The sequence below is a fragment of the Nicotiana attenuata genome, unplaced genomic scaffold (genome assembly GCF_001879085.1).
Source record: "Nicotiana attenuata strain UT unplaced genomic scaffold, NIATTr2, whole genome shotgun sequence".
Classification (NCBI taxonomy): Eukaryota; Viridiplantae; Streptophyta; class Magnoliopsida; order Solanales; family Solanaceae; genus Nicotiana; species Nicotiana attenuata.
Genome location: NW_017670854.1, coordinates 320,444 through 334,753, shown reverse-complemented (window position 1 = coordinate 334,753; position 14,310 = coordinate 320,444). Strand labels below are relative to the sequence as shown.

The 14,310-nt window shown below is 39.4% G+C and overlaps 1 long non-coding RNA gene across 2 annotated transcripts; it reads left to right on the top strand.

Moving 5' to 3' along the window:
• Window positions 1–8,183: 8,183 nt before the first annotated feature.
• Window positions 8,184–13,559, top strand: LOC109243924. Of its 2 annotated transcripts, none has more exons than XR_002070642.1 (2): window positions 8,184–8,654; window positions 11,898–13,559. It is a non-coding gene; the product is annotated as an uncharacterized LOC109243924 (long non-coding RNA). The 2 variants fall into 2 exon arrangements; XR_002070641.1 differs by having other exon boundaries at window positions 11,814–13,559.
• The last annotated feature ends 751 nt before the right edge of the window (window positions 13,560–14,310 follow it).

The following is a 14,310-nucleotide window of genomic DNA, read 5'->3' as shown; positions in this document are numbered from 1 at the left end:
CGCGTGAAGAATATTTTTGTATCTTCTAGTTGGAAGTTAAGTGCAATACTTGTGTCGGAATGAGTTCAAACTCAGGAAGACTAAAAGGGTTGCGTTATGTGTATAATGGTGGAAGGTGTGCTGAATACTAAATTGAGGCGAAGCAGGGGGGTTATCTCCTACGGAGTGTTCTTAAGGGGTATGATTTTTATGTATATTACTAGAAGATCTCATGTGTAATTGAAAGGTACGTGTTGTAATTTGAAAATTTGGGTCGCTTCAGAGAGTGGACTCCGCTGATGTGGGGTTGAATGCGAGGTTTGTAGAGGATTCCAGTATCCGAGGATCTGTGTTTTCATAAACTAGTAGATGATTTGAGTTAATCTCACTATAATATTGTGGCATCGTTAGAGTAAAAGTATTATGGGTTATTAAATGTGTCCTGATAGATGGCTTCGAGCCAAGTTGGGGAGGTTGTTGTTGATTAGCTCATCGCACGGTTATGTTCTATGTTGTTTCCGTTTCGAGGTATGCTGGCGGATCAGTCCTGGTTGCAGAAAATGAGCCGAGGATGGCACGAATGAAGCAAAATTTTGATAAAGGTTATATGGTGCTTCGTAGATGTAAGGACATAATAGGATGTCTTGAACTGTTGTTGATAAAGAATACTTAGTGTATAGACAAGGAAGATGTTCGTTGAATGGGAATGAGATCATATCCTTCGGTGTTAGAGTGCTGATAAGGCACGAGTGGTTCTGTTTGTTAAGTCAGATAATTTACAGTTGTGTAAGAGTGAATGACTCTCGAGAATGGTTTTATTGGGTTCGATATTTTGCATGTAATCATCAGGTGTCTTAAGGTTGTGTATGTGGTCAGAGTCTGTTTATTCATCGGGGAATGTCGAGGCTTGTGGTATTTTTATATTAATCATGGGATCCTATGTATCGGCATCTGGGAAGTAATGGCAGCGAATTCGGGTTCGCAGAAAGTTCTTCAAGTAAAGTATTCTGGAACGTGATATTTTTTGGAAGAATTGAGAGAGTATTCGGTGGCCTATGGGTCTTAGACAGTGTGGTCTTACGTTCGAATATCCTGTGGTAAGCCTGGATTGAGGCATTGTGATGCTACAACAAGGGAGAAATATCAAGTGGATGATGTATAAAAAGAGAAATTTGATAGAAGGAATAGCTTGATAATAGACCGAATCGGTAATGGTAAAGATATGATTAATTCCTTGTATGTGTTCGAAGTAATGGTCTTTTACAGGCAATTTGCAGCAATGCTCTTGAGTTTTGACGGCTTGCTCAGCTCGGTTTAGATAGAAGGATTCAGTCCTGGCAGTTTAGCTTGTACAACTGAAATTGGCAGAGATGTTCTTGTTGGGTTTTACCGTGGTTTGAAGATGAGTATATTTCTTATGGCTATGCGAAGCATGGAGTGTGTAATGATTTTTCTTCTAAATGGGATCAATGAAAGTTCTTGACTAGTTGAGTGCGTCGATGTCTGCGGCGCGGAAGGGAGATAAAAGTTCTCATGTTATCCTAGTGTGGCTTGGTATATTAGATTTTGCAGGTGATGTTGAGCTGTAGACTGGTTATTGCAATGTGGGTTATCCTAGACTATTGTGCTATGGGCTATGTCGGAAAATGCCACCAGTTGCGTGGCGATGGTGCATCGGATTATGTTATAGCAGAGTGGTTGGTATTCCAAAGATCAACAGACGGCTGGGAAGGATTGCTTTCCTTAATTGGGCCTTTGTGACGGATGTCAGTATAAAGGTTTCTACCATTGATTTAGTTCCGGTATTGAGGGACTCTTTTTCAAATGCATTTCTTGTGGCCGGGCATATCGCCAGGCGAGAGTGTGGATTTCGGTATTGATTTGGTGTCGGGCACCGTATTGTACGGCTCCGGTATGAGTTATAGTAGTGGAAGAAGCAGCTTCAGGCTTCTTGGCAATGAGTTTGTTGGTAAGCTGATTGGCTACGTATTCAGATTTAGATGGTTTGGTTGGCCCTGAAATGTGTTGTTGAGGGATAGGTTTAATCTCTCGTTATTGAGCTTGTTAGTGATCTGGGGAGATCTATGAGATGCTTTTTCGGTGCTGTGAGGCGTTATGATTTTCGGACTGTGGGCACATATAGTGCGGTACTATCAATATTCATAGTGGAATTTGAGAGGAAAACCTCAGTTGCGCTTGAGTTTGTAGCTTATAATGCTATATGTAGATATTGTATGCACTCAGTATGCTTACGACCGGTACTCGGTATTTCGTTGTATTGAGCAAATTTGGCTCGATGTGCATCTCCTTATGTGAGATATATATATATATATATATATACATATATATATATATATGGATCGGATGGCGCGCCGCCATGAGTATGTGTGGATCGGATGGCGCGCCGCCATGAGTATGTGTGGATCGGATGGCACGCCGCCATGAGTACGTGTGGATCGGATGGCACGCCGCCATGGGTATGTTATCTGGATCGGGTTGCACGCCGCAACAGTGTGATGTTGAGAATAGTGTTCAATACGTTACTTGGTATGTCTTGCTTCCTGATTTCTAAAGAAAGTTCGTATTGGGTGTTGCTCGGCGAATGGCGCATCGGTTGTGTCCTTTCAGGATTGAACGGTGTATATTACTTGCTTCACCATGGATGTGAGGGATTACTTGGTTTCAGACACCAATCTGTGCGTGGCTGTCCATTTTGAGCATTGCGACTTGAGGTGCTCCATGTGTAACAGTGCTTGGATAAGATCGCGCATTCTAGCGAGGCTACGTGGAGATTAAACCCTTCGGGGTAGATTCAGGTATTCTATATCTATGATGTGGGACGGGGTCCCAGCCTTGTGTTGTGATGGTACCGAGGAATTTGAGTTACAGCTCTTTTGTTTGAGCCATTTGTCATGATTTGAGTATGTTCAGACCGCCCATCATTGGTGCGTGGATTACGCAAGTTGTGGCTTAGGCCTGTGATGAGGTGTCATATCACCAGAGTGGTGTGTTTGGTCAGAAGAGATCGTTGAAATCATTAATGTATACGACCGGATTTGATCTTGACTTGTTGGAAGGATAATATCGAGGTCCAGCTCGGAAGCTGCTGTGGTATTAGTCAAAAGGGAAGAAATGCCTTCATGGATGGTTGATCTGAGAAATTGATACAGTTTATTGCGTGTTTCATTGTATATGGATGTTCTAGAAAAATACCTTTGTTGATAAGAGGTTTTCCACCGGTATTCGGGTGTTGTGGGCAAATGCTGTGAATAGAAGTTATCGCTTCGAGTGTCTGGGTTATGTAGTATGTTATATGGTTGCACCTGAGGTTGCAGGTGTGGGTTATCACAGCTGGTTCGGGTTTATTCTGGGTATGATTTCGGAAGGTGCTATGTGGTTCTGCGGTCTTTGGTCTAAATGAACTGTAAAATTTCAGTTGTGTTGTATTATCGGATCTATAACAGATAGGGTGACGTGGGATCACCCCGGGTATATGCCTGGTAAGGCTGTTCAGTTCTTGGTTGGCTTCTAGGACAACTCTGAGCACGCTCGAGGACGAGCGTTTGTTTAAGTTGGGGAGGATGTGATGACCCGGCCCGCTGTCACGTGAGTTACCGCCCCGTTTCCCCCATATTATGTTGCTCTATGTTTCAATATCAGTATTTGAATGGATCGGATAGAAATGAATTGGTTTTAGTTGAAAATGAGGCACTTAGCCTCTTAGAAGAAAGCTTGTTTTGGAAAAGTCAACCGGAAGTTGACTATATAGTTAGAAAGCTCGTATGTGAATTCTGGTGATTCGGTTAGCTTCGGGGGATGATTTGTGACTTAGGAGTGCGATCGGAATCGAATTTGGAGGTCCGGTATAGATTTAGGCTTGAATTGGCGAAGTTTGAATTTTGGCGAATTCCGGTTGATAGGTGATATTTTGATCCGAGGGTCGGAATGGAATTCCGAGAGTTGCAGTAGCTTTGTTAGGTGATTTTGGATATGTCTGTAAATTTTCAGTTCATTCGGACGTTGTTTGGTCGGGTTTTTGATCGAATGTGCAATTCGGAAGTTTTTAAGAAACTTAGGCTTTGATTTGATGAAAATTGAGGATTTTGATGTTAACGATGGCGTTTTGATGATTCGAGCAAGTTTGAATAAGGGAATAGATCGTGTTTGTGCTTTTGGTTGAGGTCCCGGGGGCCTCGGGGTGAATTCGGGTGGTTGAACGAGAGAATTTGAAGTTGGAAGTTTTGCTGGTTTTGTTGCAGCAGGTATTTTCGCATCTGCGGAAAGGAGACCGCAGATGCGGCTTCGCGGAAGCGGAAGAAGCTCCGCAGGTGCGAAATGGTGAGGGTTCAGCAGTTTCCGCATAAGCGGAAGTATTGACCGCAGGAGCAGTATCGCGGGTGCGAGTTTTGGACCGCAGAAGCGGTCATGCCCCTTAAGCGAAAGTCCGCAGAAGCGGAAAGAGACCGCAGGAGCGGTAACCGCAGAAGCGGTTATGGACCGCAGACGCGGTCCTGGGCAAAATGAGGGATACCGCAGAAGCGGAAGAAAATCCGCAGAAGCGGAAGTCGCAGAAGCGACATTTGTATCGCAGAAGCGGAAGTAGGCCTCGACAGAAAAGGTTTTAAAATGTCATTTTGTTCCGCGAGTTAAGCTATTTTCCTCCATATTTGAACGTCCTTGGGAGCTTTTGCACGGGAATTTCAGAGGGATTCAAGAGGAATCGACGTGAGGTAAGAATCTTGGTCTTAAAACATGATTATGTTGTGAAATTGGTCTAGAAATTCATGGAAATTGAGCCAAAAATTATGAACTAGGGCTTGAGTTTTTGACAAATTTCAAATTGGAATTTGATAGGTCATTTGAGCTCGGATTTAGGAGTTCTTGGTATGGGTAGACTCGTGGCGAGACGAGGAACCCGGTAATGTAAGTTTTGTAATTTTTCGAGAAGTGGGCCCGGGGCTCGGGTTTTGCTAGTTTCGAGATTTTTGATATTTTTTGATTGTTTTCGATTGGGCATTGTTCCCTTAGCATATTGTAATGCATTTGCTCTGATTTTGGTTAGATTCGACGCGCGTGGAGGCCGAATTGAGGGGCAAAGGCGTCGTGAGCTAGAGATTTTACCGGTTCGAGGTGAGTAATACTTGTAAATGATATCCTGAGGGTTTGAAACCCCGGATTTGCACATCATAGTGCTGTATTGAGGTGACTTGCACGTCGGATATGAGCGTGGGGTAGAGCACCGTTGGGATTGTGACTTGGTCCGTCCCCGTTGTTGATTTTACTGTGTGATTGATTGAAACTTACTTGATACTATTATGATTTGGGCTGATTGCCGTGTTTGGGGCCTTGTGCCGACCTGTAGAATCCTTAGGGGATCTTTATGTGTTTTTCCTCACTTGTGTGCATAACATAAATCCTCAGTCATGTTTTCAAATATTAAGAACAATATAATAATTGTGTTTTATACATGAACCTTAAATGAAAAGGATATGAGGGCTGAGATCCCTATAGTATGTCACGCCCCATTGGCTGTGGACTTATTTGACTGAGATGGGTCGGGGACCCAGTGGTGAGGATGTTTCCTTGATATGATCGGGCTACACGCCGTAGCAATTATTATATATTGATATTGAGGCCGAGAGCCTGTTTTATGCCAATACCTGACTGATATTGCGCTTGGGCTGTAGGAGCCCCTCCGGAGTCTGTACACACCCCTAGTGAGCGCCGTCGACGTTAAATAAGTGGAGCGGGCTGCACGCCGCAGCGCGTACTAGAGTGTACCGTCATATGCATTGCATTGCATTCATACATTTGTGCACTATTTGTTGTTGTGTTATTTCTTGAGATATTTATTTGTTGTTCTGATATTGTCTGATCATTTTCAAAGTGGATAAATTTGAGACAGTGGTAACAGTGACACTGTATGATGTAAATGGATCAGGTAACAGTGGCTGACCAGAGATAAGAATATTGCCTGAAGGGCGAATTATGAGCTCAGTTATGCATACTTGTTTGTGCCCGAGGGGCTGGTTTTTGTGCTGACTTGCACTACGTGTTTTCACATTCATTTGCTTAACTGTTGGAAAAAGATATTTTCAAAAGAAGTTTTGAACTGAGTCAAGAAAATTTCTTAAGGATTCTTTTTTGCGTTTTCCCTGTTTTCTCAAAGGGTTACACTGTACTATATAGCATGTTGATTTGCTTTACGTGATTTATTGCTGCTCAGTTATTATTTACTCTTATTACCACTGAGTTAGAAGTACTCATTTTACTCCCTGCACCTCGCGTGCAGTTGCAGGTATTGTTCACCCGGTAGCGGGTTATTAGCGGACCGAAGGCCTTACTATGGTAGTTGAGCAAGGTGACCGCCAGCGTTCGCGGCACCGCACTTCATCTCTGAATTCCGGTTTTTATCTTGTATATATATAAATTATTGGCCCTATAGTAGTATTCCTATTCCTTAGATGCTCGTGACTTGTGACACCCCGGTCGGGCTGTATTGGGTTGTATTTATATTGATTAGTATCATTAATTCATATTCGAACTGTTATATAACTGATTAACTGCTTTAAGTGGTGTTCTGAAATGGTCTGGCTGGCCTTGTCTTCACGAGAGGCGCCATCACGACCGGGTTTGGGAATTGGGTCGTGACATCCATCACTCCAATCCAACGGCCAAGGTTTAGTATCAATATTAGATAATATTGTCTGAAACCCTTAGAGACCATTTTCACCTTCCTCGTACCCTTCGTCTTCATCGTTCATCATCAGCCCTGTAACGCCGCCGTGTTCCGCCGCCGGAAATCGCCTCACGGCGGCGGCCAACTTCCAATCACCCCCAAATTTTCACCATAGCCTCGTCTCCGTCTCCCCACTCCGAATCCACCATTGTTTTCTTCCAAATCCCAACCAAACGCTCCAAATCTGCAAAACCCTAGCCGCCGCCGGCGAACGCCGGTCATTCCAATGGCCACCAGAAAAACACCATAGATGCTCCTTCTTCTCCTTTTTCCAACCCCCATGGTCATTTCCCTCGAATCTTCCCCCATCTTGTCGAATAATCGATTGAATATTTTCGGCCAAAACACAAAGTATGCCAAACAGTCCCAAATTAACACCATGTGACCGCCTGAGCCTCCTCTACCTAATCCCCATAACCGTTTGTCTCGAATCTGCCTGGGTTTGCTCGAATCTTCATTTAAATTTTTTCGGCCAAAAACCCTAATTCAAAATCTTTGTGATTTCGGACCGTAATATCCCTAACCATGTGTTTTCTTATGAAAATACATGATTAGGGATGTTACGTGTCAGGAATTTTGGAAGATTCAAACATTAATGGCTGGCCGGAGCTTTCATCAGTAAGTTTCTAATTGTTATTTTTATTTCATTTTTATTTTTCTTTATTTCTGTTTATCTGCATGCCTGTTTTGAATTAATAGGTCTACTGTTAAGTAAATTGTTTTTCTGTTAATTAGTAATAGTTGTTAGAGTAAAGCATGATTAAAGGTGTTTCGTTTCATTAGTTTAATTGATAATAGTTTTTGATGAATTTGAGTCTGTGTTAACTCTGCAATTCGATTTATTTGATAGTTTTAATTTTATGATGTTTTGAATTTGCGGGACTGTTTGGGTGGGAATTCTGATTTTTATATTAGTTAGATGAATTGGTTATAGCTGAAATCTGATAGTTAGTTTAATTCAGTAATTGTATCAATAATTCTTTTAAGTTTAGTTTTCAATTCATTAGTAAGATTAGCTTAATTAGTTGGCATTGATTAGCTTAATCGATTGGGTTATAGATGATAATGGTAATTTGGTAAATTGAGACCAAGATCAAGGGTTAATAATTGCAAAATAGGTTCAGGGGTTGTGTTTGGGTTTGGGTAGTAATTTCAGGGAGTTTTAAGGGTAGTTTAGGCATGGGAAAAGGGTAGTTTTATTAGATTTGGTAATTGTATAAATCAGGCAAGGGTAGTTTAGGGATTTAAAGGGAATAGGAACATGATAGAACCTTCTAGGACATTCCAAAATAGGACTTAAGTGTACATTTCAGGAAGTTTAAGACATTACTTGGATAACAAGTTAAAAATAAAGGGACTAAACTGAAAATAATGAAGGACTAAAAGAGAAAAATAAAAAACTGAAGTTGCACCCTAATTTTGCCTATAAAAAGGCATCAACATGCCTTGTTTAAGAGGCTTTTTGATCTCTGAAAATTCCAAAATAAGTTTTGATCGCTGAAAATTCCCCAAAGTTTCAGCCCCAAAATTCCCCCGCCCCCACCCAAAAAAAAAAAACCTCTCTGCAAATCCTTAGAAGTTAAAATCCTTCCTTTAGATCTTAGATTCTACCCAGAAAAACCAAAAACAATAGAAATCCAATAGAAAAACCCAAAAAAAAATATAGTTACTATTCCATTGAAATTTTTATTTCCGGTAGTTCAAGGTCTGTTAATTGCACCTACTGATTTCGACTAGTTTTGGGTTTAATTGAGTTAATTGTTGAGGATTCAGAGGTCTACTGATTCAATTAATTTTGCTGGAATTCCTGATTCAAGTTCATCTGCATTTACTCATTTGTTTTGGGTACTGTACACTCCTGGGCTGTTGAATCTGTTGGACTGCATTTAGATTGCTGCTGACTACTTCGTTTTCATTTTACCTTTCAAATATTCAGGTACATGTTCTAAGCTTTCAAGTCTATGGAAATGAAGTAAAAGGGTTGTTTGAAGCTGATCTCTGAACTCCTCTGTTTTGCGTTGGTTTTTAATGTATAAATAATTTGCTTATTCGATATTTCATGACCTTTGTGTGGTAGATTGATCCTGGAATGTATAAACTGGACTGTGAATTGCTACCTTTCGGATTCAACGAATGTGTTTGAAGTTTCAGTTGTGATTAACTTTCCGTTAGCTAATTCATATATGTATTAAGAACTAGTTATGACTGATTTCATATATGTATCAAAGATAGGTTCAGTTTGACACTATTAGTCGTTATTTTCAGCTTGTTGTTCACTTAGTATAAATGAGTTGGTCAGGGTTTCAAATCTGCGTGAGTAATAAAATAAGATATCAACCTCATGTTTACATAACTAATTTGTAGTGACTTGGATTGCCTAACTCAGAATAAAAACAATTGGTCCACTTTGTGTTTGTAAATCACGTTATATTTAGGAGTTCACCTTAATAGTATCGGAGAATTCAAGCTAAAGTCAGTAGGTAAAATAAATGGAATTAGAATTCAGTCAACTAATGTTTAGTGCATTTGGACTCGTTGAAAGCAATTTTCAGTAGGTGTTCTCATTTATTTGGGCTATCAGATTTCCAGACGCCTTTGGGCCTTATTGCTTGAGTTGAAGGCCCAGGTCCTATCATAAGCATTTGTCAATTTGGACCTAGACCAAGCTTCATTGGTTTACCATCTGTTCAGTAATGTCAGGCCCAGATCACGGAAAAAGCATAATGAATTTTAGAAGTGGGGATCCAACGGTCCTGTGAAATAGGCTGTGAAAGCCCAGCTTGGGTTAATTACAAGATTCATTCTTAAAAGACATGAAATAGCCCTTGAACATTTAGTAGGAAATATAGGGACATTAATTTGCAAATGTTAATTTTGGTTTCGAATTAGGTAGCAGGTTTAAGCTAAAAGGGTCTTCCCTTTTGTTTGAATTCGGACTTGAATTCGAGGCCCGAATTTATATCTGTGAATTAATGGGCCTTTAGAGACAAATAAAAATAGAAAATTTTAGTTTGCTTTAGATGGGCTTTTTAATAATAAAATGAGACGAGCCTCGCCAAACTAAATAAAAATTGCGGGGCCCTCATTAATTATTTAAAAATATTTAGAAACGCGGGACGGGCCGTTTAGCAAATTTCACGGCCTTCCCAAAAGTAAAAATACGTTAGTCGCCTTAGGCGTGCTTTTAATAAATTTACCTTCCTAAATACGGGTGTGCATTTCATGCAACCCCAAATCCAAATCCAAAAACGTTGAATAGGAATGTGTCGAGGATCCGGGTGTATTTCATGTGACGTGGTCCAAAAACACGTTTTTAAACGACGTTCACTTTCTTTAAAAATAATTAAAAAGCGGTAAATAATTATAAAATTACACTATAGGTTGGAGCATGAAATAAAAATTAGATTTTAGCCATTTATAATAATTTAAGCGGCCGTGCTAGAACCACGGGGTCCGGGGGTGCCTAACACCTTCCCTCGGGTCAACAGAATTCCTTACACAGAATTTCTGGTTCGCAGACTCCAATTGGGAAGTCGACAATTTTCCTCGATTTGGGGATTTAAATTAAACCGGTGACTTGGGACACCAAAAACCAATCCTATCCCAAGTGGCGACTCTAAAAATAAATAAATAATCCCAATTCGAATAATGTCACTTTAAATGGAAAAACTCCCTTATACATTTATCTTTCGAGGTAGGTGTGTAAAAAAGGAGGTGTGACAGCGATCGACAAGTAATATAGTAGTAAGTAAAGTATCGTTCCCACGAGGAATTGTGATCAACTTCTCGACTGATATAGACTCAAACAATTATCAATTCAAGCTAAATTATCACAATATATATATATATATATATATATATATATATATATATATAGAACCAATTTACAAATTACTTAATAATTAAACAATAATTCAACACAAAATTACTACAACAATTACACAATATTTTGATAACAATTTGGATAAGGATATTCCAGGGTCATGGACTTGCTAGCGATCATGCTACTTTTCTAACTTACAATTGATTTATTGAATTGTCCGGGTTGTTGATTATAGAGTTAATAATATTCATAAGAATCTTTCGAGTTCTTATGCATCTGTTCAAGTTAAATCAATACCTATATGTCTATGGTATTAATATTAACAAGAATGCATTTACAACTCCTATTCTTCAACCAAACAAGGCAATTAAGTATATGTCTATCTTAATTGCAAATCCTTCACCCGATGCCCAGGATTCAAAACTTGTTCTATTTGATTCTATATGCAACCAAGAATTTCCTTTGTCAAGTTTAACTCAAGATTCGTAAATAATATTTCACTGTTAGCTACGCGGTAAAATAATAAAAAGCAGAATCAAATAAACAACCCATAATGATAAATTCAATATCTTCAATCTAAGCTTCAAATAACATAATCATCTAACATCCATGACCCCCGAATACTTGGGTTTTTAGCTACTCATATTCATACAAAAATCAACAATAAAAGTCTTAAACATAATATAAGTAAATACTAGAAGAAAGTTTAGAAGAACTCTTTGAATCTTTGCTCCAAGATGTTGTTCTTCTTTGATTTTCTTCTCTTCAAGAATGAGTCACCTTCTTCTCCTTCTCCCTAAAATCTCCTTCCCAATTCTCACTCAAAATCTCATCTCCTGGTAATAATGGAGGTTTACTTTTATTAAGTTGAGTGGATCCCTTCAATTTTCCCATTTTACCCCTCAATAATACATTTCCCGGACAGAAACGCGCGAAGTATCGCGCGAACAATGAACTTCGCGCGTTTCTTCGCGCATCTGGGACTGTTTCAGCTTCTTAAACGCGCGAACTAGCGCGCGAACGTTGACCTTCGCGCGTCTGGGAATGTTTGTCTTCCATTTTCTTGTCTCGTCTTTGCACGGACTCAACTCCGAGGGGTTGTTTTTGCTCATAAATCATTTAAATCACCTTTTTTTCAAGCATCGTGTAAGCTCCTCCTCTTGCAAGGCATAAATCATGAATTTAGTACAATTCATAATCATTTAAGCTCAAACATTTGTAAAATGCAATAATTAAAGTGTTGTTACAACGACTAAAAACACGAGTTTTTAGCCTATGATCAGTGACCAACTTTTGCAAAAACACCAGTTAGTTGGAAGTCTACTTTGCAGTCAACGATTGCTTTGTCTACAACAGAGGCAGAGTATATGACTATTACAGAGGCTGTGAAGGAGGCAATTTGGCTTCAAGGGTTGCTAAAAGAGCTTGGTGTTGAACAAAAAAGTATCACAATTTTTTGTGATAGTCAAAGTGCTATTCAATTAGCAAAGAACCAAGTTTATCATGCAAGGACGAGGCATATTGATGTTCGGTATCATTTCGTACGAGAAATCATAGAATAAGGTGGAGTCACGGTGAAGAAAATTCATACTACAGAGAATCCTGCTGATATGCGGAGAAAAGTGGTGACTGCGATCAAGTTTCAACATTGTTTGGATTTGATCAACATTGTTGAACACTGAAGATTGAAGATGAAAACACAACCAAAATTTGTTATAGAGAGAAAATTGAAGATGTGGAATTTTGCCAAGGTGGAGATTTGTTGAAGTTTGGCAAAGTCCCACATCGGTGGGTTCTTGATTTAGTTTGGGAATTTTTCCCTATAAAAAGAGGCCTAATGTTTAGGATTTAAACACACCTCTCATTTGCCTTCTTATCTTCTTAAGGCATTTGTATCTTCTCTCTTTAGTATTATTTCACTTGTATTTTTTGGAGTGGAATAAAATATTGGTTGTGTCCGAGAAGTAGGCAAAATTAGCCGAACCTCGTAAATTCTGGTGTTCCTTTTATTGTTGTTTTATTGTCTTATTTATTATTTGGTGGCTGCCATAATTTTTGGTATAGTAGTTTTGACTTATTCACACTAATACATTTGGCTTCCGCAACACGAACCTCCTATCATTTGTATACCAACTTGCCTCTGGTGCAGCCCCGTATCATTATCATTTACTAAACCAGAGTTGATCAGCCTGTTTATTGTTGAGAGCAGCCAAGAATGTTCTTCCTGCTGACGGAGAGAAAGTTCTTCCTGTTGACGGACAGAACACTGGATTTACAAAGTTTAATTGTCAGTTATAGATTTGGTTTTAGTAGAGGAACAATGACGAGGCTACCTGCATGGACATTGGACCCGAGTCGGTTATATAGACTGCAGGCCCAACATTAACTACGGCATTACTCTAAAAACAATAACAGGCATGGTCATGTTATTAAGAGAAAATAATCCATTTAGTAGAGAGCAAATTAAGTATAATACCCCATTGTCACCCATTCGGACTCCCATCACTGTGCGGCCAAGTTCAAGAAAATATGCACCTAGATTGCTGAACATTGTTCCGATTGTTGTCTGTGCATTTGACTGGGTTCCCTGGCGCACCCTCGGATCACCTACGTTCAGATTTTGGCTCAGATGCTGCTGCAATTCCTATGCCAACAGAAAATCCAACCAGTCAAAAAATTTCGGCTGATCTTAGAATAAATTATTACAAGTCTTGCGTAGGGGCGTCCAGAAGGCAACCAGAAGTAAGAAATAACAGTCATTCTTTTCTTTCACAAATCAAGCAAATGAAAATAGACGACGCTGTCAATGATATTCGCATGCATCCACCAAAATCCACATCCATTTAATGTCTCTCGTCCTCCTCTCTCGACCACTCTTTTTATTTCTTTGTATAAATTATTGTATCCTTTTTCCCTCTAGTACATTTCATCTTAATTTGAGGGACATATGTATATACCTAACGAACAAATATCCAATCCAGCTATGCATATCGTTGAAGTCAATAAACAACAAAAGAATTATTTACAACTATGCGTACCTTTTCTAAGAAATTGTCGTTCTTGGAACTCAATGATCAACTTAGGAATTATTACCACTATATACTGATCTTTTCTAAGAAATAGGCCAACGACTTAAAGTTGTTTATTATTATGGTTTCGCCACTCTTTCCATTTATTACACTGACTCCTCTCACTACTGGAGAGCTTATGGTTTCATTTTTGGTGAGATGGTTACTTATCATGGAAAATAGGAAATCAAGTAATTATATCAGGGAAAATATCAAATGACACGCGTCTGCCAGACTGCAACTACTCACAGTCCATTACAATCGAAGAACTTCTCCGCTTCAATAGTTAATCAAACATAAGCAGGAGCAAGCACTTACAAGAAAGCGCTGTGCAGTTTGGTTAATAAGCATATTCCTAGTGGACGACAGCAGTCTTGCTAATTGTTCTACTTCTGCAATTCCTTGTGAAGGAGTGGAAGTATTGGATGCACTTCCGAGTACCTCATTCGTATTGTTTTCTGTTCCTGATTATAGAAAATGACTTATCCAGATACCTCTAAAGTGACAGGAAAACATAAAAGAGGAAGAGAACTGACCGTTCATACTATATTCTCGTCTCATTATGCTGAGATATTGTGATAAACATTCTATAGAGTTAGGGATTTCCTGCAACAATCAGACTGTTATACGGTACTTTTGTACAACCTAAATTACAAATTCCAAGAAGATACTACTATAATATTTTGAACTGCAGAGACAAC